Source organism: Emys orbicularis, chromosome 9 (genome assembly GCF_028017835.1).
Source record: "Emys orbicularis isolate rEmyOrb1 chromosome 9, rEmyOrb1.hap1, whole genome shotgun sequence".
Taxonomy (NCBI): Eukaryota; Metazoa; Chordata; order Testudines; family Emydidae; genus Emys; species Emys orbicularis.
Genome location: NC_088691.1, coordinates 103,293,823 through 103,313,855, shown reverse-complemented (window position 1 = coordinate 103,313,855; position 20,033 = coordinate 103,293,823). Strand labels below are relative to the sequence as shown.

The 20,033-nt window shown below is 47.2% G+C and overlaps 1 protein-coding gene across 1 annotated transcript in view; it reads right to left on the bottom strand.

Moving 5' to 3' along the window:
- Positions 1-20,033, bottom strand: part of LPP (LIM domain containing preferred translocation partner in lipoma) — a 437,929-nt gene that overhangs the window by 384,826 nt on the left and 33,070 nt on the right. The gene's annotated exons all lie outside the window — the stretch shown is intronic.

Below are 20,033 nucleotides of genomic sequence, written 5' to 3'. Positions count from 1 at the left end.
AGGGCCTTTGTTTGCTTTTTTTGGATTTCCCTCAGCTTGGAAAATAGCAGCCAGTGATGTCATGTTCACTTTCAGATTCTTAATGCCAGGATCCCTGGATCTCAAACATTGTAGGGGGATATTTTAAAGCAGAGGCTTTTCATTGGGACATTTCAAAAATAAATTGGAGAAACATTTCTATTGCTCTTAAATTTTATACAGCAACTCCTTTGTACAAAGCGTGAATTAGGGGCTCGATTTCAGTTGATGTCCCTTTAAAGCTATTCTAATTATGACGCTGGCTAATATTTCCCATTCAGGTGCATGGATTTGTTAACACAGGCCAACTCACGTTACATATCTACGTACACACACACACATGCACACACAGTCTCTTGTATCTAGGTACAGAGCTGGCTGTCACTGATACAATACACACACAGACGAGAGGAGGAGGACTAAAGCGTTATCTTCACACAAAGCATTTTAGGTTACTGGGCAAAGAGGAAACAAAGAGACAGATCCTGTAGATAGCCTGAACGGATACACCAGCGCACGCATGCCATGCCTACCTAAAAGAAGAGTGGAAAAACAAAGACTTTATGGGTGTCTCAATAATTACATATCTGTTACGTTATGTGCCTGAAAATGAAACATAAAACTGCCATCACCACATTTATTTCCTAGTGTGACGTCCCCTCCTACAACGTACAAGAGGACGGGTTACATCATGTGCTTCCAGAGCAGGAGAATGTACAGTATGTACTGTAGTTCCAACAGCTGCTACAGAACTCCGTACAGAGGCAGAAGACGGGGGGAGACATGCACCACCACCAGGCTCCTGTTATTTAGATGTCCTACCCCGCCTTCCTTTTACTCATCTTTCATGTTGATGCTTTGGCTGCTTCCTATGATACCAACCCAGAAATATTTTCCACCCTTCTGTTCTTCCAATGACGCCCACGCTCCCAAAGCTTTCTATGTATTTGTTTTTAATCTGTTGTCACTGTCACTCCGGGTCATGCCACGGATGTTTCAGCTCTTACAAGGTCAGAATACATAGGCAGCATTAGATAATATACGAAAGAGAAAAGGCCACTTCTCAAGGTCATGAGGCCTCTGCAACTCATCTAACTTTGCAGCATGTCCCATCTGGGTAGTGGCGTCTTCTGAATGCTTCTCCCTGCATCTTGTTTTTCTAAGAATTAACTGCAATAGCAGGGAAAATGTCAGCAAATAAACACACGGCTCCGTATAAGTCAAACCAGAGCAGGTCTCTGGAACAGGGGGGCTTGACGGGTTGTTGACTGTCGGTATGACATTAAGTCACAGGATATCCCCATCTCTCTTCTCCCAGTGGTTATAATGACCCCACTCTTCAAATAAAATTATATGGGAAGCATCTGAAAGGCAAAACCTTCCATGAAAGATCACTCACAAGGGCAGTCAAACTTTCTGGCCCACAAAGCACCAGCATCTGACAGCGCCTTTGCTAGTGACCCGTAAAGTTAATCTGAACAAACACTAGAAAGCATCTTATCGGGCAGGGTCCGACCCAGGTATGGAGTTGGGCATAATGAGACTCTTCCATCTCTGACCCCCAAGATTCTGGGACAATACGATTCCCCTAATAAAGCAACACTGGCTACAGCTGGGATGGCATGCCGTTCTCCCAGAGGTGCGTCTGCGAGCAGTGTGGCCAGCTGCCCCGATGCACCAGCCAGCCTGTGGGCAGACAGAAAGGGAAAAGGGGAGTCTCTGGCTGGAAACAGCCTGCTGGGCAGGTAAGAGACCAACACTGGGCAATTCAGAAGCCCCTTTGGGACTTTTCCGACCTGGAAATTAATTAATTAATTAATTAATAAAAGGGAGGAGGAACACATGCACTCAGCTCCAAGATACAAACCGAATCCTGGAGTCCAGTGCATGTGTCCGTCCCTTTTATTAATTCTCCTGTGCTGATTTATTACGCCCTTTTCCATTCCCACCCTCAACGTGGGAGCGGAAGGACACAGCAAATATTTTCACCGGAGCCTGGTGTTTGAACCGACATCCAAAGCCTCCTCGTTAGTGACCAAGGCAGAGGAAGAGCAGGCTGACTTTGGCTGAGGTCAGTACAGGACAGCTGCCCCTCCCCAGCACGTATGAGGAGATTTTGATGCCATGACTGTAGATTTTAAACAACTCTTCCACCACCGTAGTCTGGTGCAGCAATTGGACGGGTAGGTGGTTCTGGGGTCAGATATGCCTTTTATGATCTTTGTTGTTATCCCTTGTATTTCCATAGGCCCTAACGCTGCAGTCATGGACCAGTGGCACCCCATTGTACCAAGGGCTGTAGAAAGACAGAACACTGAGCTTACAATCTAAAAAGATCCATCCTGGTTTGGCTAAGTTATAAGCCTTTGCCCTTGCCGCCTTCTCTAGCATAAATACATAGCAACATATACATTTAAAATAAAATAAATTTTAAAAAAAGATACCCTACCAAAACAAGTCACTCCCCTGCACACCCTTTTCCCGCCTGGGGAAGAGGATGAGAGTACAAAACATGCTCCAGACGCATAGTCACGTTGTTTAAAATGCACTAGATGAGCACAGGACGGGAACCTCTCCAGAAGAGAATGTCGCCCATTGCTGTTTGCACGCATGCAGCAGAACTTGTTGGAGACGTACGCCCTCGCTTTCTCAATGTTCCAGCTGCACTATGCATGCTCTGCAATGCTATGTAGCAGACACACACTCCTACACCTCTGCATGGAGGACAGACAAAAATGGGTCCTCCCGGTTCACCCACTAATGCTGGGACTGTCCCTTACCAGGTGTTTGTAACATTGCCTGGCACGATGGGGCCACGATCTCAAATGGGGCCACTAGATGACAGGCTACCATAAAATAATAACCTTGAGGCAGTGAATTGGAGGGCCCTGATCCCAGGCGAGCTTCTGGGTGCTACTGCAATATAAACAACAATGAACTCCTGGCTCACCCATTGTCTGTGTTTGTTTAGCTTTGATTGCCAGGCTTCTACTTAGAAACCCTAGGAAAGTTCATTAGGAATGAAACAGCAACTTAGAGAGAGGAGAGACAGATGCTGCCTGACTGGATGTGTGAAAAAATTCTGACAGGCAGAAATCATGGAACTCACACGTCTTGTGGTGCTATCTAAGTAATAAGTCATCGACTAGAATACTGACGCTCGTAGTACTAATGTTGTGTTCCCTTTTCGGAAGCCACTCCCCCTCTGGATGACATCTGTCACAGTGTATGTTCCTAGAACAGGAAGATATTTTTAAATCTCTCGCTGTGGCTCAAAACTGTGAGTGCATCAGCCAAAATACCTCCCACTGGTGTGTTATATATAGACCTATGCAGAGATAGATAGTACAGAGAGACAGACCGAATCTAGCAACGTTACAGAGACATGCTTCTGAAGATCTCATAGCACTTTGTAAGAACTTTCCTGGCCTGTGATTCTGACCACATTCCTCTGCTCTGTGAATCCCTCCACTGGCTCCCCACTCTTATGCCATTGCAAGTTCCATGCCAAGGCCCTTCACAACTCTGTCCCTTCTTGCTAATCCGCTCATCTCTTCTTCCTCATCCCCCTACCCCCTCTGCTACACTGCTGATGCTGGATTCAATATTCTGTTTCTCCCATAGCATTCTTTCAGATGCCTCTTATACACAGAATATCATTGTTTGAATTTATCCATAAAGCCACTAACCTCTAAACCCCACAATCCCTTCTTGAGTCCACCCTCTATCTACCATGAGGTCTGCAAGAACTTAATTCACCCCAGGGTACATCTAGCTCCAAGCATGTAAGGTTCCAGCCCAGCTGTGTGTGCTTTTATTAAAGTTAGGAGCAGGTAAAAGCAGTGGGCAATAATGGACGCTGTTCTGCAACCTCAATTCTAGCCGTGGACCCCAATGGAGCTGCTATCAGCTCCCCCAGGAACTCCTATGACACCGAGTTATTGCTGCAAAAAGTTATTGGAGAAAGTACAATAGATTTTCTCATAAGCATCAAACATATCAGCATTTCAAACACGGAGTGCTGCAGCCTTCAGAGACAAGATGACGCTTCAGCTCTTGATACAGTTATCTACCTAATAATAACCCCAAAGAGCGTGCTCTGCCTGGCAGCACGCCAGACCACATGCTGCCTTTCTGCAATTTAATTTTTTTGTGTGTGTGTGTCAGACATGGAAATGTTGACTCTAGGAAATACAGAGTCTTCTGTGAAAACAAGGTTTTGAGGAAACAGACTTTTAGAGGGAGGAAAAAAAGATGTGTCTCTCTTCTCTCCTTTCTTTAATGTTGTTTCTGTCATCCAGGGTTGGGCAAGAATCTGACTCTATTGCTGTCAGTTGTGCTGGAAACGATTGCTTGTATCAGCTCCATGGGGTTGATGTGAACATTATTCAAGGCTACAAGGACAATGATTCAGAGACAAATAAGCACCGACTTACGTGTTTTCGTAGGGCAAATTAACACACACTTGGTCTCAAGGCTGAGGGGGTTCAATCAACTCTGTGTTTTTACTAGGGGAAGGAAGACATCTCCTGGCAAGATGGGATTGTTCAAACAAGTCAGCGTTTGTGGACACAAATTCCAGCACTCACGAGCGACAAGAGAATGTCTCTGAGACGGAGTAAATGCATTTCAGGAAGAAACGTCTCTGTGTCAAGCTTTCAAGGGATTTTAAAACTACAATGAGTTCAGAACAGTTACTTTAAAAGTTATGAAAAAATGGCCTTGACAAAAGAAGAATTTTCCTTGTGTGCTTTGGATCCAATATTATTGGAAATAAGCCAACATACACCTGCTATGGATCTGGCCCTACGTAGATAAGGTATATGTATTTAAGGGTACACTACACTCCAGGACAATTCTCATCACAAACATATGAATGTGCATTTTAACATATAAATATATGCATACGAACACAAGAAAACCCATACTGGGTCAGACCAATGGTCCACCTAGCCCAGTATCCTGTCTCCAACAGTGGCCAGTACCAGAGCTTCAGGAGGCGTGTACAGAACAGTACAATGGGTGTGATCCACACCTGTCTTCCGCTCCCAGCGTCTGGCAGTCAGAGGTTTAGAGTCACCCCGAGCATGGGGTTGCACCCTTGACCATCTTTGCTAGTAACCATTCATGGACCTATCCTCCATTAATTTATACAAACACATACATGCGCATCCCTATTATATTATGATGCTGGCGTAAATGTTTTATGGGCCTGGCCATATTATTCACAAGTTGCAAAGCACTGCTCACCCCAGTAAAATGTTTGCACCCCATGACATCAACTCCCATTTTATGCCACATATCCCATTTCAGAAATGTTTTACAGGCTAGTTTTGAACATTTTTATTACTAATCTGCTTCATAGCCCTCCACCACTGGAGGTTCTGAACGCCACATTTCCCTCCCATCACCTCCCACTCAGAAACAAATGTATGCACACACATCCCCCCAACACCGAAGGCCAAATAACAGTCCACTGAAGTCAGGGTAATGCCATGTCTGACTTTGGCCTCACTGCACAACAGGTGAAACTGTCCACCTACGCGTTTACTATACCCGCCTCTGAATATGCACATCCATGAGCTGTGAGCAGAGTTCAGCAAGCAAGTGCCCATTTGCACACACAAGTGCAGGGGCTGGTACCTTCTCTGAAAATGCCATCCTCAGCAAGACGGCTCTCAGTACAGATACTTAAGCAGGAGATCATTAAAGATGCGGACTACAGAGTCACTAGAACTTTTTCCACAGGAGCTGATTACCTATCCGTTAAATACAGCTCTGTTCCAATAGCGAAAATGGAAGTTAATTATCTACACATAGGGTTGCCAACTTTTACCACTTAAAAAAAAAACCGAAGCCACTTTTGGGCTTCTCTCTTTTTCTCCCCCGTCTATATTTGCTTGGTAAACAGTCCTTGTGTGCTTTGGATCCAATAAAGTTCAGTTTCTGCTTCATCAGCTTAGAAACAACCAAATTTGGCAACTCTGGGCCCCTCTGAGGTCATCAATCCTTCCTCGCAAACCTAGCGGTCATCGGAGTGATCTCTTCCTTAGCCTGGCTTAATGACAGTATCTGAGGCCTTATTTGCACCTTGCGTGCGAATAATAGTCAGTCACTCAAGATCACCACAGAAATATTTCTTGTAGTAATCATAGGAAGTAGGATTTGTCATGGCAGTTCAGAATGCTGGTCTTATCAAGTACTGTCTCTGGCTCAGCTCGATGCCTCATGGCTCAAATGAAGATCAAACTACTAGACAACATATTCAATGTGCAAGGCAGCACATGGGGGAAATTTCCCTCCTGACCCTGGGAGATGAGCAACTTACACCAAGAAGCATGACTTTCGGTGGGTAAAACTACAGCAAGGCCCGAAACAAGCATGACGAGCTTTATTCTGTCTTTTGATAGGTTTTCATCTATTCTTTGTATCACAGAAGGCAAGAGGGAACCGTGATCATGGGGCAGGCAATTTGCTGAAGTTCAGGCGTCCACAGATGTGGTTGGGTAGCTGCAATCCCAATGCATCCAGCAAAAGCTGCCAAAGCCTTAGTGTTACATGCAGAAGGCTGATACATTTCGGGGGGCTGACCAGACTGATAAGGCCTCTAAAATCAGAGTAAATGAAAGTCACAGAAAGATCAATGAGAAGAGGTACGGTCCAGGGGCTCTGCACTGCTGGAGGTTCTGTACCGCACATTTCTCTTCCATCCCCTCCCATTCAGAAAGAGAAAGACATGCATAAACCTGCAGCAGTTACAGGCAGGCCTCAGACTTATGACACAATTGGTTCCTGAAAATTGCGTTGTTAAGTCATAACGCTGTAACTCGGAACCACAATCCACTCCAGTGCAGGACCGAGTGTCGTAAAGTCGAAACCAATGGCCGTAAGTCAAATCAGGGTGTCAATTCAGAAACGTCTTAAGTCAAACGTCGTAAAGTCGAGGACTGCCTGTATATCTAGTTCTGTCTCACCAGCCTGGGGCTCAGGAGAGCTGGGTTCAGTTCCTAGCTCAGACACAGACTTCCTGTGTGACCTTGGGCAAGTCACTTGCTCTCTCCACACCTCAGTTCCCCACCGAGCAAATGGGATAATAGCACGTCCCCACCTCAGAGAGGTGTTATGAGGAAAAACACAGATACCAAGGGTATCAGGGGCCCTAAGACAGAACTAAAATGTTCATCTCAACACAGTCAGCCGGGAAGACAGACACTGAGGCTGCACAGCGAGATTGCACGGCCAAGTAGCTGCAAAGGGTTAAGAGTGACAGTGTCTCTGAGAGGTGGCTGGAAAGTGCCCCAGGACGCTTTCGACCATCTCCAGATCTGGACATGGCTCCTCCAGCCAGGCAAGGCTGCGGCATGCGCCGAGCTAGGCACAGTCTCCCGACCACCACGCGGGGGCCTCTTCACGGACTCTTCCCAGACATCCTCCGTGCTGCATCTCCGACAGCCCAGGCACAAGGCTGGCACCTGACAGCAGGGAGACACTTTCCTGGGCCAGCCACACGCACCCACCCAAGTGCCACCCTACTCCTATTAAAAGCAGATTCTGTTGCACACCACACCAAGAAAGAGGGCCTTCCGACTGCAGCGTGCTGAATACGTTCGCTCAGTTTTGGAAATGAATCATCTCCTCATCCTGCCCTCCCCCCTCAAAAAAAAAATACTGCAGACCAAAAGAAAGGAGTCGAGATAATTGGCAATTTAAGATGTTTTAAACTCAGTTGCTACTAAGTGATGATGAAGCTGCGCTCTTCAGTACATACTTAACATTTCACTCTTTCCTCACAAGTCCGAGCCCTCTCCCAGCCCAGTCGTCATTTTTGCTGCTCTTCTCGGAGCTCTCCTTTCCCCTCTCGCTCCCTGCCCAGCCTCTCAATCTTCTTTCCTTACACTGCCTTTCCTCGCTTTCCACTGCCAGCTTCCAACCTCCATCCATTTCTCCTAAGGCTCCGCCGCCTACAAATCCCTCGCCACAGAAGTCCCTTTTTCCAGCAACCCACCTTATCTTGCTTTCCTCTCCGGCAGTCCACCCACACCCTCCCTCACCTGGGCCCCCTCTAGCTGCGATTGCAAACTCTCAGAGACAAGGGCCTTCCTCTGTTTGTAAAGTGCCATATAAATTTACAGGGCTGTGTAAAAGATAAATAAATAATATCAGCATTCCAAGATAGCTATGCGTGTGCTGCCAACATTAAGCCCACTTTATGTTTGCTTTCTCTCCGCAGCATGCTAATCTAAAGCTGGTTACCGCAAGACTATTTCTCTTTATCTCTTATCTCCTGGACTATTACTTAAATTTATCAACATTCTTCACAAATGGCTGAGAAGGGGAGGTGAATGAAGTAAGAGCTTTACCAATATTGCTAACCCACAACCTCAAACCGTGAGACCCACAGAAGCTTGTGAGAGCAGCACATTTATCCACAGCTAGAAAAGACTAGACTGTGTTATTTTCAACCTCCACCTCATACCCCATTTTCACTCAGTTTTCATTAAGATTTTGGGATAGCAAATACACAAGGCCAGATCCTCAGCCAGTGTAAGTCGGGGTAGCTCCACTGAACCCCACATTGATTTCCACCAACTGAGAATCTGGCCCACAAATCTTACTATTTGAAACCTGGCTTTGGATTTTTTGGCGTGTCGGAATGAGAAGACGAGAACGGAAAGGTTGTGTGTACAACACTGGCCCCAGGGTGAACGGTAGAGCCAAACTCCTACGAAAAACCCAGGAGCCTGAAGCAAAAGTCACTTTGGAAGATGAACATCAATCCCTCGCTCAGCACTGAGTCGACGAAAATAACTGGCTGACTACTTTGGCACCGAAAGTCTCCAAATGATGAAACAGTCACCCGGCAGGATTAGCGTTCCTTGAGATACTTGGTCAAGAGGCTACTAAGGGTAAGAGTGTCACAAGACAGCTGACAGAGTTCATATAATCAGCTGGTTCCTTATCTTAAAAGAAGATACTCCAGGCTTAGGGTTATGTTACAGCAACTTCCTGCTCTCTGGCCTCCTTCGGACCTAGTTCTTTGGACCTTAGCCCCTGCCCACTTCTCAGACATGCCCCAGCCTACAAGAACTCCAACTCCTCATCCATTTCAAACTCTTCTTTCTCAAATGCCCTCTTTGCTTTGAAAATCCTTCATGGGCCTGTTCTGGACTAGCTCCAAGACTAGTCCCTGGTCTCTGTAGCGTCAACAGCCATTTTGAGATTTCTCCTTCGCAGCTCCTGCCACCAGAAATGGCCTTCCCTACACCCTGTGTGGAGCTCTGCCTGACTCAGAGCAGGGAGTCGAACCCGGGTCTCCCACTTCCCAGGTGAGGGCCCCGACCACAGGCTCCTGGCTATTCTGGGATCCTTCTCTCTGGGGCTGTTCAGAAATTCCAACCCGGTGCTGAAGTCTTCCCGACAACAGTTTTGGCGAAACCAATACGTTTCCACAACAGGTTTGTCCTGGCGCATCGAAGTTTTCCGATCAATGACATTTCGCTGAAAAAACCCCAAACAGTTCTTAGCCCTTTCGTGCTGCTCCACATAGAATTAACTGATAACTAACACCGTGTTATAGATGCAGTTTGTACGTCAGCCGCCGTGAACGATAACCATGTATTGTGTTATCAGGACTCTCATCTAAACCCTTCGGGCAAAGCTGTAAAAGCCCCCGGCCACAGTCAAATTGTACACTGAGCAAGGAAGGGATTCGAGTGCACAACCTTCAGGGACATGAAAGCTCTCATTGGCATCACTGCTGCAATCAGAGGCGGTAGTAATTGCAGGCCCATTGATTAGCAGGAAACTAGAAATCAATTCAGGGCACTCGTAGACAAAGCAATCATCCAGAAAATGAAAAACACAACACAAAAAATAGCCTCCCTTCTTTCCAAGTGCACTTCCCTAAACTTCAGCATTGACCAAACCAGGAATTTTTAAGCACATGCATTCAAAATGGAATCTGAAGATTCGCCCATCCGTTAGGTTTTCACCTGGACAGTCCAGGTTTCGGCTTGTGTGTCCAGGTGCCATTGGACAAGTCCTGATATCAGTTTTTTTTAATCTTGGGGGGAAGAGGTGGAGCAAGGACGGGGCCTGGGGGAAGGGGCAGAACAGGGGGCAGGGCCTTGGGGGTCCAGTTACCAGCCATTAGAAAGGTAGCAAGGCTAGCCCATACATTTCCACATCACAATGTCCACAGGCAAAAAGAGGCAGAGGTAGTGGTAGCTGCCTTGTACCTACCAATCAGACTGGTCAGTGCAGTTATAATGGCCACTTTTGAAAAATGTCCCCTTCGCACTGCTGTTTGAACTGCAAGGCGATATCTCCCTGTTCTCTAAAGATCCGAACGCCCAATGGCAAGGACAAGTCTATAAGCGTCTTCCTCCAAGAAAGCAACTTACACACACGAAAGTAGAGGGGCTAGATATCAAAGGAGCTTCCATACCACAACACATGTTGAACATGCTCATGGATTTGAAACACACTGCTCTGAAAACATTATCTTGATTCAACAACAATAGGAGACAAGTAGTCACACATTGCCCTTCTGTAGAACCTGCTCCCAATGGCAACATATTTGCAGACTCCAAGGGTACCTCGACACAGGCAAAAAGAAAACAAGGCAAAAAACCCTGCAGCAGCAAGTCTCAGAGCCTGGGTCAACTGACCCAGCCTCTCCGTGCAGGGCTAAAAATAGCCATCTAGACATGTGGGCTCTCAGCCTCTCACCAGGTTTGAGAGCTGAGCTCCAACCCGAACTCAAACATCTCCACGGCTGTTTTTAACCACACAAGCTCAAGTCAGTGGACGTACCCTAGTAGTAGAGGGTCAGGCTGATAGTGCCCTGGGTTGAAGAGCTCGAAGTGCATTATGAGGGAAGTTATTAGCCCCATTTTAAAGACAGGGAAATAAGGCACAGAGTTTAAGCGATCTGAAGCACTGAGCCCCCAGAAAGCTACCAAAGTAGAACGCTACCTCAATATAACGCGACCCGATATAACTCGAATTCGGATATAACGCGGTAAAGCAGCACTCCGGGGGGGCGGGGCTGCGCACTCCGGTGGATCAAAGCAAGTTCGATATAACACGGTTTCACCTATAACGCGGTAAAAATTTTTGGCTCCCGAGGACAGCGTTATATCGAGGTAGAGGTGTATGTGGGAGCTGCAGGTGCTCCAGCCATTAGGGACTTGCCCAAAGTCACACAGCTAGTCAGGATCAACACCAGGATCAAAACATCCATTGTTATTATTACAACTATGAACTATTTGGATTGTGGTAGCGTCTAGGGACCTCAGCCACAGACCAGGACCCCACCGTGCTAGGCGCTGTACAAACACAGAACAGAAACCACGAGACGACGTTTCATGTTTCAGGAGTTGGATGATTCTAGAATGTTACGATACTTTTTAATAGCACTTATCCGTCCACTATCCTGATTAACACACTACATATCGCGTTACATGCTGTAAACCTGCAGGCTTCATTATATGCTGCATTAGTATACAACATCGACTGCTTTTAAAGGCAACCTGCTTGCTTGCCTGCCCTGTGCTGAATGTTCTAGCTGGCCGGTGACCAACTCCTAGTGTAGTATATACAGTTCTGTGACTGTGTGTGTTATTCTGCAACATTATCATATGAGTAATTGAGTACTGGGCAAGGTCACACAGCTGAAGAGATGAGAAAAAAATTCCATGACCCACTACAACGTGGCTTTTTCAAGCAGCTGAGCTTTGGGGCTACGGTTTTCAAAAGTGACTAGTGATTCTGGATGCTTCATTTTTGCGGTGCCCAGCTTGAGACCCCTGAAGGTGGCCTCGGCATTTTCTGAAAATCAGCAACCTTTAAGAGGTCCCAGGACTTGTCGACACGGAGCAGCAATGGGCCCCAGAGGGGTGTGACTTCTTAAGTGCACCAACGTGCTGGCTGCACACTAACTGGCCCAAACTAAAAGTGCCCTAGTGCACATTAATGTAGCACTGTAGTAAAACCTGAGGCCCCCTTAAATCACTGGTTCTTTTGAAAATATTGGTCTTTTGTTTTTAGCAACAGTCGCTTTCCTGGTAAAAATACCTCCTTAAGAAGCTCTACAGAGATACACAGTAGTCTTGTGGCTCAACTTCAGCATCAGGAGTCAAGATATTTAAAGTCTATTCCTGGCTCTGACACAGACCCACTGTGTGACCTCAGACATGTCACTTAACCACTATCTGCAATGCGTATTGGTACACTGGGGCTGATAAATACTTCCCTGTCTTTTAGGGGTGTGGCAAGCCTGTGTTATTTGTAAATCCCTCCCAGACAGAAAGTGTCACAATTGTACATATTTCATGACTGATGATGGAAAGCTTCACCCCCAGAACAACAGATGATTCCTTCCATTTTAGCTGGAGCACCCTCACATTTCCCATGAAATCACCTTTTACTAAAGATGAGCCAATTGACTACAAGCTCTTGCTGGTAGTAAGAGTTTGGGGGGGGTTTTGTGTTTGTTTGTTTTTTAAAAGGCACATGGAGTGGTACCAAAGACGAGGACCCATTGTGAAATGACTGAAGTTCCCATGCAAACAATCCATTGGCAAAGTTCAAATGCAAGTGAAATGACTAGTTGTTAAAATGCTCTTCAATTTCATGGCAATTTGCCAAGGAAAAATTACACACACAATGCACTATTTAATTGATTGTTTTCTATTTCTTAACATCCATTTACCCCCCCCCCCCCCGTCCCCACATCTTTTTGGTTTTAATTTCAACAGATAACAATTCTTTTTTTAGAAAAAAAATTGCCTACACTGATGACGAGTGATTTATCTGAAGAACAAAAACTATACGGAAGGGAAGCAGCTGCCACAATGGACAGCTCTGCTGGAACTGGTCTTTGCGATATCTGCAGAGTAGGAGCCTGACAATGCACAACCAGCCCAGAGCAAGAACCAGCTTCCTTCCTAGCACAGGGAGCCAGCTGGACGTTAGAAAAGTCTTTAAAGACTGATGAGTTTCAATATTGTGCCCCCTCTACCAAGCAGTAGCAGATTTGGGGACTTTGCAGGTCAGGTTCCTATTGGAGGAGGAATTGGTGATGCATAGTCTGGGTATGTTCTTAGTGCAACTTCTTTATTTACACCAGTCCTTGAACAGAGGTGGTCAAAAACAGCACACAAGCTGTTTCAGAACTCTCATCCCAAACACCAATACCTGGTTCCCAGGAAAGCAATCCTGCCCCAAGAATTGATTCTATTAGACAGATTAAGGCAAACAGTGAACTCTCCAGCTGCTTGCAACATCTCCCACAAAAGAACCAGATCACAAAGCTAACAACAATACAGCTTTTCTTCAAAGCCTGTACACTGCTCACAGCCTAAGAAAAAAAAAACTTTTAAGCTTAAGTAACATCGCCTGGTGTCTTGAAAGGTGGGCTGGACTGACTGCTCTGGGAGGCTGCAGTCCTCTGGTTCTCCACCCACCTGGGAGAGCATGGACAGTGGCAGTATCAGCTGCTCCCAGGTGCTGCCTTGCTCAACAGGTCTCAGCCCAGACATGGAAAAAGGTCAACTGCGAAGTGAGAGGGGAGATCAGCCTCCATGGACCAATTAACCCTCATGCCCCCCCAGCGTGCGCCCTCATGGTATTGAGATGCAGCAAGTCATCCACCGCGAGATGGAGCAGCGTATAAAAACGTCACACCATCTTTGTGCTCATACAGCTGGCAAAAGAACCTAAAAACGTGGCTCTCCTGATGAAATGCCTTTTTCCTCTCTCTCTGGTATTGTCTTGGGGCCCAGGTCTAATCCAATAGCCTAGTGAGGCCTCACTGCCTTGCTCATTTTCTCTTCCGCCAAGCAGTGAGGGGGGCAGGGGAGAATCAGATGAACAATGTGTCACAATTCTTGCCCTGGCACAAATATGATTCCCCCCCCCCCCGCCACCCAAAGCCCCAGCCTCAGCATCCACTGGTTGGAGAATTTTGGGCCCACTCTTGCATGGGGTCACAACAGATTTCCAAGTGCGACCCAAAGTGGGGACGTGAGCTTGGCTTTCCTGAGGAGTGATGCAGGCCCATGTGCGCTTGGCTGGAGGGATCTTTCCTCTTCCACCCAGAAGAATGACTGAATGACAGAAGTGTTTGGCAGTGAAATGACATCATACTTTGCAGAAACCTACAAGGCTCAGGAGTGAAACACACAAAGCACAGCACACCAATGACATTGAAAGCATTCAGTCCCACTGGTGGAAAGCAGGTTTATATAAACACATACAGAGAAGGCAGGATGGTCTTTTGGTTAAGGTATTGGACTGGGATTCAGAAGCTATACAGTCTTTGGGACTATAACTAGCTTTTACTATATTGCTATAGTGCAGTGGTTTTCAACCTTTTTTCATTTGTGGACTCCTACAACATTCAAATGGAGGTGCGGACCCCTTTGGAAATCTTAGACAGTCTGCGGACTCCCAGGGCCGCAGGTTGAAAGCCACTGTTATAGTGCACAGCACAAGGGGGCACTCATTTCAGTTACGGCCTTTAAGAGCTGCAGTAATATCAATGATACATTGAAAATCAACAAAGGTTTAAACGCAACTGAGATTTGCCAACTCCAAACACAGTCAGTGTCTGCAAGGCTGTGCCCAGCAAGTCCTTTGGCCTCTTTACCCTGATCATTCAGCGGCTGACCACCCTTTGAGTCATACCCTACTCTCGACACAAACTAAAGTAGATGCCCATTTGATGCCAAGAATGATCAAGTCAGTTGTCCAGCTGAGTTAGCACCAATGCAAATCTTCCCTTAATTAAAAAAAAAGAGGATAATTTTTTTTAAAACCTTCATTCTAGTTCTACACTTTAAAATAGGGAAAGTATGATGAAAACAGACTCAATCGGTCTATAAATTTACTAGCTGGACAAAAGATATAGATATCCGTGATCACGACCAGTGATTTAAACCCCTCCCCATTCATGCCCCTCCCAAACTCAAAGATTTAGGACACTTCTCTCCATTAGAAGCGCAGGACTCACTGGCGTTCAACCCATTCAGAATCAACGTTGAAAGCTCTCCCCCTCGTCTCTGGGCAGAAAGAAATTACACCGCACATGCTGCTGAATAATGAATCCAAAAGGCAATAAGAATAGAGGGACAAATTCCAAACTCCTGGGCATGGCTTTAGTTGCCACAAATAAAACAGGGAACAAAATGCTCCAGGTCTTTTTAGCGCTGACTTTCCTGATGAACTGTAGCTTCCTTTCAGGAAAGAGAGGGCTGGGGGAAAATCAGACAGCTGTAATATCGGACAGATTATATACTCACACTAAAGAGGAAAACATCAAAGAACAGGAAAAACTATACACTAAAAACTTGGGAGGAAAAAAAACCTCAGCCTGTTAAAACACTTAAACTTCTTTCTGCTGCACAATAAATGTAGTTAAATATTAACTTTCACAGCAAATCTACCTGCAGGTTATATAGCCCCATTAATACACGCAGTTGCTTATGAGACCGAAATTGCACATAAGCTGTGTTTTACCTGCTGAACGCTACTCTAGGCGTATACGTATTTCACTCTACAGTACTCTACTGTCCTGCTGCATTAACCTGCGGAACCAAAGGACTGAGGTGGAGCCTGCTTAAAGGATCTTTTCATCTACAGCCAAACATTAGGCCCTCAGGTAATGACAGAGCCTGGGGGTTGATTCTGAGCTGGATCCACTAGGTAATGCTCATTGCTGCTGGAGGTCTCTTTCTCTCTGACTCCTGCTCAACAGACCAGGTTACAGGACATAACACGCTTCACCTCCTCCCCCAACCAACCCATCTGACTAAACAAAAAACCAAGTCCCCTGCTTCTGCAATAACCACGTACTTACTGGCGTTCAGATGCTCCCCCCTAACGCGGATGGCATTAGGAACACGATCCAGGAGCAAGAGAGCTGAAAACTGACAACAACTGGCTTCCAAAACAAGGGGAAAAGAGAGTTAAAAAAAAAACCTTTCTACAGGAATTCAAACCCTGCTTCCACCAAACCCTGAGTCACCTCCCCTCCCCTTCCAATAGACCAGTGCGATGGGTAAACATTTCCAAATATGGAGATCAAGACTCCAAAGGATGTCAAAAAAATCACCCTTCTCTCCCTAGCTTTGCCACTTGGACGACTTGCCCATCTTGAGACAGAATTCTGCGCGGTGTGTGAATTATTAACTCCACGGGATGCACACCACGCTGCATGCCCCACTAGCATTGCAGTTCTTGGGTCTGCACTTGGGAAGCTCCCGGCTCGAAGTGCAACATGCCGAGTGGATTTAATTCCCTTTGCAACGGTGTACTGGGGAGAAAGCAACCAATTGACGAGGGACAGGCCAGCAGCATTTTCGCTGGCATATTGCTACGAACATTATCGGCCTTTGCTGGTGCCACGCCTCCTCCCTGGAAGAGACTGTATCAGCAAAAGATGCACCACACCGTGGATAGGCAGCCCAGCGTCCCCTACATCACCGATGGATGCAGCGCCTTGTGGTGGGACTTCACTGCAGGGTACTGTGGGATATCAACACTCCTCTTGGGGGATTGTGGGAGCTTGGGGTCAAGTTCCCACAATTTGCAGGAGGCCAAGCAGATCTTTTGTAGGTTTAAAAAAACCCAACATCACTTAGAGGGGACTGGGTAGATTCGGCCTCCGTGCCAAGACATCAACACACAGGCAGGTCTTTAGCAGCAGCCAGAGCAGGACACAGCCGAAAAGCTCACCAGGGAAGAGATGAGCATGATTCAAACCATGGGCAATGCCGGCAGAAGAGAGAGCACGGCCTGGTCACTGCAACAGACTCCCCGGCATAGCAAACCCTCAGGGGAGCATCCCCAGACGCACACATCTCAGGCCAAAGCATTTGTTTTAGATCTCAGACCCGTGGCGGGTCCCCGAGGTGTCTCCAGGGGAAACGTGACCTAGGTTTTATTACATTTGAAAAAAAACACAGAGGTCAGATATACCCTCTCAACAGGCTCTGCCAATGGAACCGAAGCTGCGGGAATCCCATGTAGCGGGGTGTATAGTGCCAATGCACTACGAGGGATGGCGGAGGGAGGGTTAGAGCTGTCTGGATCAGCCAACAAGAGGGAGCATGGCTAGGCCAACGAGGACCTGGGCTGGTGCAGTGCTCCTCCCACGTGGCCTCCATGCGGCAATCCTACGGAGCCTGGCTGGATTTTAAAGCTGTCTATCCCTGGCAGAACCGCTCCGACAGTGTAAGTGGCTGGTGGGTATGAATGCTGCAGGCCCACCAGCACGAATCTCCCTTCGGGTGCAGCTGCTCCATGGCTGAAAGGGAAGCGGATCCCAACACCTGTGCCCAAGGGGGAAACCCAGACTGAAAACGTCTATAACCCTTCGGACTGGGGAGAGAGAGAGAGAACCTCCCACCCGGAGCTAACGGCTGCAGTCAGCAGCTTGACTGAACGTATAGAATTTGAGGAATGTGCAGTTCAGACCATTTCCAACAGGAACAGGCTGTAAAGCTGATGTTACCATCATTTTTTGTTTGGTTGTTTGTTTGTTTTAAAACAAGATGCTGTCAGATTTCTAGGCACTGAACTCCAAAGCTGGCTTTGCCCATGTATGGCCAATCAACTTCAATTTTTTAATACAGCATTTGGTTTTAACCAAAACAGCACCAAGGGTTCTGGAGGGGCATCAAGGGATCCAGGGGCCAAGACAGAGTGGAAGGCTGGTCCAGTGGTTACAGAGCTAGACTGGGACCTGAGAAACCCAGGTTCAATTCCTTGCTCTGCCACAGATATCCGGTATGGTCTTGGGCAAGTCACTTAGCCTCTCTGTGCCTCAGTTCCCCATCTGTACAATGGAGATAATAGCAATGCCCTATCACACAGGGTGTCGTGAGGATATACATCTGAACTGCTAAGATACTGCAGTGATGGGGGCCAAATAAATACCTAAGATAGGCAGTGAAGGGCACCAAGGCCTCCAGGGATCAAGGTTATGATAGTTCCGATGTCATGGGAGATGGAGAACATGAGCTCCTTTGCTCTGGAGAAACCAGAGTTCTCTTCCCTGTTTGATTCTCTTCCTAATATAGCTTAATGCCATTCCCACTGCACAAAAAGCTTGACGAGGCAGAATGCACACACAAAACAGAGATGCACACAAACACACACCCCTCTTTAAATGTAAGGAGACTTAACATGAGCAACCATTAATTCAAACGGCAATGAACGGAATGCATGACAGCACTTTGTTTTCATCGGTCAGCCAGAAGCTGGGACAGGTTGCTGGTTTAGGTCTTTCCTGGGAGGTGGCTGTTGAATTACTTTTTTAAAACCCAATGACGACACTCAGAGGTGCCAGCTGCACTGGTCTTTGACATGGGAGCCGGGCGTATTCCTAATGCACCAGTGCCGTATGGGGTAGTCTATTCCATCCCATTCAAGGGCTAACCCCCTGGTATCAGGGGGAGCAGGCTCTCTGCCCTTGTGGTGATGAAGGCCACATCAGCGCCTGGATAGATTTTGTAAAACCGCCTGCCCAAGGAATGCAGAGCAAGACACCAGGAAGCACAAGCCTCGGAGCGCCAAGCACAGAGAGCAGCGAGGAGGGTGTTAGAAAAGCTGTCACAGGAGCACATGGACCCTCTGTGGATCAGAACTCAGAGCACAAATAGGCTGAGGTCCCCAGGAAAAGGGCCGGCAACATTTAACGAGCACCATGTGCCATCGCTCTGCCTGCGTCTGCCGAGAGGAGAAATATCAGCTGTGTCAGCTGGAGAGAGAAATCACCCACCTGCCCTACCAACCGTGAGAGGAACGCAGGCTGCAGCGAGTGGGGGGCTAAAGGAAGGAACCCCGGAGGCACGCGGGCTGTTAACGCGCCCGTCTGATTTACACAGGGGATGGCAGGACCTGATTTACAGCCACTTGGCCCGCAGCATGGGATCAATGGGTCCGTGACCTTACAGGGAAGGGTTGGACTCTCAACCAGAGATAATGTATCAAGAGAAAAACGGGCTGAGAGCCGGGGACCGAACCCATCCTGGTCAAGTTAATGATCCGGGCTGGCAGGCAAGATTAAACGATGCCAATTCGATTGGAATAAAGTGCTCATCTCCCCTGAAAGATGGCTGCGTCAAGTACGCAGAGTGAACCACATAAACAGCCAGTATGGCACCTTGAGAGCGCTTGCAAAGCATCGCATTACATGCAAATAAGTGCATCGTCCTTTTATGACATGAGCATATTAGACACCAAAATGCCCCCAGGGCCTATTCACCATCCACACTTTCCTGGGCAGCTCTGAGGATCTCCCCCTATTTTCCTTGCTCCAATTTTACCTTACCCTTTTCGTTACTACGTTGCCTATTTAGCCTGACAGCTCTTCTGTCTTCAAGGCAGACTGCAAGGCATCTAAGCACACCGGGGAGAAATTCTGCCCAGAGATCACTGATGTACAACACAAACTGCTCCTTCCCTGCACACGCCCAGTCTGTGCTGGCCTGGGAAGCAAAAGCCCGGGGACTGAAAAGAAAAAAAATCCACCCCCAGCCCCCTACACAGCAGTACAGATCACTAACAGTAGGCCACTGGGTCAGGCCACGACCAATTTCACCTAAATGACATTACGTAACCAGGATCCCTCAGTACATTTGATTCATAACCGTCTCCACAGACAGAGCGCACCAGCGGCAACACCCGCACACCACTGGGGGCTTCGGCAGTGTCACAGGGAGATGCAGGGCGAACACCAGGCCCTCATGCAGAAGGCGAGGATCTGGTGCATTTCAAAAGCAGCTGTCAGATTTGCAGACTGAAACTATGCGCTGTCAAATGTGCTAACGCAAAGGTGTGCGACTGCTCCCATTTGCAGTCAAAGGCAAATACTGGGTCACAAAGAATTAATACAGACAGAAGTCACAGAAAAGCAGGAGCTGGCTTTGATCATCTTGGCCAGAAGCATTTCCCTAGGAGGCTGCATCGTAGCTCTGAAATGGCTCCATATTCAGAGAGTACATGTG